The sequence below is a fragment of the Crocodylus porosus genome, unplaced genomic scaffold (genome assembly GCF_001723895.1).
Source record: "Crocodylus porosus isolate Cpor-Errol unplaced genomic scaffold, CroPor_comp1, whole genome shotgun sequence".
NCBI lineage: Eukaryota > Metazoa > Chordata > Crocodylia > Crocodylidae > Crocodylus > Crocodylus porosus.
Window position 1 is genome coordinate 895,882 of NW_017728938.1, and position 4,258 is coordinate 900,139.

Consider the following 4,258-nt stretch of genomic DNA (forward strand, 5'->3'; position numbering starts at 1 on the left):
TGTGTGTGTGTGTGTGTGTGTGTGTGTGTGTGTGTGTGTGTAGAGTGGCCTTTTGTGTTTATTGTGGAAAAACATGGAATTTGGGCTATTTTTAAAAATGGATTTGGGATGCTGCTGTAGCAGTCCAGCTGGCACAAGGGGTAATGTAGTGTCCCCAGGTACCAAGTGGCTGAGCCCCAGAAGTTCCGGAAAGTGAGTAGCCCTGAGCTGCTTGCCAGGGCGGCTTTTAGTATGGATGGGGCCAGGACAGGGCAGCTCTTTATACTGTTGGGGACAGCACAGGTGCTGGTCCCAGGGTCTAGCTCCCTCTGGCTGCAGATCTGGGAGGAACCAGGCAGTGTTATTTTGCCCCAAGTGGCATAGTTTGCTCCACAGCAAAGTGCATGTCTGAGCACATGCACTGAGACAAAAAGCCCCAGCTCAAATTTGCACCGCTTCTATTTGAGCTGCTGCAAGTGCATGTGCTTGCATATGTGGATGTGCATATGAGGTGAAGGTGAGTTCAAAAGGGATAAATAAAAGTTAACTCTGAGGGACATAGGGGTTATAAAAGCTAGTCCAGGTAATGAGATAAGAATCTAGGATTTCTGTTCAGACAATATGTGACCCAATTCAGTCCATAGATAATTTCTTGTTCCACAGTTTCAAGTTGTTTTCAAGTTTTGTTGTTTAAAGACAGCTACTCTGAAGTTAATGATGGAATGTCCAGGAAGGTTAAAGTGTTCTTCCACCTTAAGGTGGCAGTGCACTCTATAGATATGGGCAGCCATCACCCTATCCAATCCAGACCTTACACAGGTAATCCAGCCTTCAATGAGTCCCTAGGCTAGCCCGGTGGTACTCGTCCAGAAGCAGGATGGGTCCATCCGTTTCTGTATGGACTACAGGAAGCTGAATGCTATTACCCACCCTGACGCTTACTCTATGCCCAGGACGGACTCTTTGCTTGATCACCTGGAACCAGCCAAAGTCATCTCTACTCTCAATCTGTTCAAAAGATTCTGGCAAATGGCACTGGATCAAATCTGCCTTTACCATACCTGTGGGACTATATGAGTTTACAGTTTTACCTTTTGATATGCGCAACTCTCCCGCATCTTTTCAAAGACTGATTAATAACCTGTTACAAGGTTGTGAGCAGTTTGCCGTGGCTTATATCAGTGACATTGCTGTCTTCAGTCAGGACTTTGAATCACACCTGATTCATCTGACTACCATGTTAGGTAGGATCAAGCAAGCTGGTCTTGCCGTGAAAGCCAAAAAGTGCCAGTCGGCATTATCTGATGTGGTATATTTGGGACATTGTGCGGGTGGAGGTCAGATTGCTCTCTTGTGGAACAAGATTGAGGCTATTAGAGACTGGCCACCCCCACAAACTAAGAAGCAAGTCAGAGCCTTCCTTGGCCTGGCTGGATATTACAGGTGGTTTGTCTCTGGATTTGGAGTGACAGCAGCTCCCCTACATGAGTTGACCAAGAAGGGCAGCCCTGATCCAGTGGTCTGGAAGCAGGGGTGTCAGGAAGCATTTAAAACCCTAAAAGCTGCCCTGATCAAAACAACAACATCAGTTAGGCTCCGGACCATCAAGAGACATGCAGGTGAAAGCCCTCTGCGCCCCTGCTTCCCTGAAGCCCCCCAGACACCCCCCAGCAGCCACAGAGCCCCCTGCCGACCCCCAGCACAGCCGGAGGCAAGTAGGACTTGTGGTGGGAAGGGGTTAACCCCTCTCTGAGTGGGAGGAGGCGGCTGCGTGGAACCAGGCTGGGTCAAGCCCCCACCCAGGCCCCTACTTGGCCCAGTCCCCCAGGGAGAGAGAAAGGTATGAGGGGGTACTCACCAGTCCCCCTCCAGTAGGGCAGGGCCCCCCAAATCCCAGGCAGGGCCCCTCCTTGCACGAGAACAGCTTTCCCCAACGGTGGGCCCATTGCTCATGCACGCAGTTTAAAAGGGCCCACCAACAGCAAAACAAGCCCCAGTTAGGCTCCAGAGCGGTGAGAGATGTGCAGTTGAGATCCTGCAGTGCCCCCACTCCCCCAAAGCCCCCCAGACACCCCCCAGCAGCCACAGAGACCCCTGCCAACCCCAGCGCAGCTGGAGACAAGCGGGGCTTGTGGTGGGAAGGGGTTAACACCTCTCTGAGTGGAAGGAGGCAGCTGCGTGGAGCTGGGCTGGGTCAAGCCCCCGCCCAGTCCCCCAGGGAGCCATGCGAACAGGCTGCACAAATAGGCGTGCTTGTTTGCTGGCGCATGAGTTAGTGCGGAGTTCGCACAGGAGGGCACGTGGGAGGGCCCGAGGCCCTGTCTGCAAGCTTCCCAGAGTAGACAGTCCCAGCTGTAGCCAGCCTACCAGAGGCATGGCACGCCGCACCCCTCGGGTCCCCTCAGGTCCCCTCGGGCTCTGCGGCCCCCCCTCAGGCACCTCAGAGATGGCTACCCAGACGGAGCCCATGGTTCTGGACTCCACGCAGATGCGGGCTGCCTGTCCCTTTTTCAGGCTCTGGGGCCTGGGAGCATGGTCACCTCCCATGTGGGGTCTCTGGCGCCAGCTGGAGGAGCTCCAGGCCACAGTCCAGAGACTGCATGTAATCAGGGACTGTGAGCAGGAGATAGACTCCTACTGCCAGGCCCTTCTCCGCCAGGAGCCGGAGGGTAGACCACCGTCTCCCTCCAGGACAAAGGAGGACTCTGGGACCTCCCACTCTGTCCAGTCTGTCCAGTCAGGGGCATGGACCAAGGTGGTCAAGGGCCCTAAGGCCTGCTGCAACAAAGCCCCTGCCCCACCGGAGCTTAGCAACAGGTACACACCTCTTGCTACTCCAGCAGAGCCTGCTGAGTTGCCAGCTCCCACAGGTAACACAGGTTCACCTGCAGCTACCGTCCCCGCTCTCCCCAAGACAAAACGTAAGGTGTTTGTTGTGGGAGACTCCATCCTGAGGGGGACTGAGGGGGCAATCTGCCTCCCTGACCCCTTAGTCCAGGATATCTGCTGCTTCCCGGAGGCCCGCATCTGGGACATTGCAGAGAAGATCACAAAGGTCCTCCAGCCCACAGACCACTATCCTATGCTCCTTATTCATGTGGGCACCAATGACATGGCTCTGAGTGCTCCCAGCCGGATCATGAGGCGCTACAAGGATTTGGGAGAGGGGCTTAAGGGTCTGGGGGAACAGGTGGTGTTCTTGTTGATCCTCCCAGTCCTGGGCTCTGGGCTGAGGGAGAGGAGGATCCACGTAGTCAACCAAAGTCTGAGGTGCTGGTGTCATCGGGAATGCTTTGGTTTCCATGACCACAGCCCACTCTTTGGCAAGAGAGGCAGTGAGCTGCTGGGAAGAGATGGCCTCTACCTCTCTCCCCTGGGGAGGAGGCTCTTCTCAGCCAGACTGGCTGACCTGCTCCACTGGGCTTTAAACTAAGCCCACCAGGGGATGGGGGGACTACTGCCACTGCTGGCCTGCTGAGGAACCCTTGCAAAGCCAGCGGGCCAAGGCACTTAAGGGAGCCCACCTCTGCCCCAGCCCTGGTACAATCCGTGGGCAAGGTAGGAGCTCCCAAGGGGACACTTGCCTGCCTGTACACAAATGCCAGGAGCTTGGGGAATAACCAGGAGGAGCTTGTCCTCCTGCTTAATGCAAATTATTATCATGTCATTGGGATAATGGAGACCTGGTGGGACTCCACCCATGATTGGACCTTGGGTATAGATGGCTATACCCTGTACAGCAGGGATCATGTAGATAAAAGGGGTGGGGGTGTAGTTCTCTATCTAAAGGAAAGCTACACATCCCTGCAAGCTGATGTTGGTGACCAAGGTGGATGACTGGAGACCCTCTGGGTTAAACTTCGTGGGGAACACGGTACAGGGACACAGCGGTGGGAGTCTACTACAGACCTCCCACCCCAAGTCCTGATCTTGACCAGGAGTTTGCCTCTTGTGCATGGATGACCTCTACTTGACTCAAGAAGTCTATGGGCCAACAAGAGGCAAAGCGCTGCTCAACCTGGTACTGGCTACGGGGGATGACCTAATCGGTGACCTAGTGATAGATGGGAAGCTGGGTGACAGTGACCATGAGCTGATCACTTTCACCATCTGCCGTAAAGTCAGTCAGCAACACGGAAGTCCCTGACTTCAGAAAAGCCAACTTTGACAAGCTCAGGAGGCTTGTCAGTCATGCCCTAAGGGACCATGACCCCAGGGAGAGGGGAGTTCAAGAAGGGTGGTTGCTCCTCAAGGGAGCAATCCTCAATGCACAAGCTAA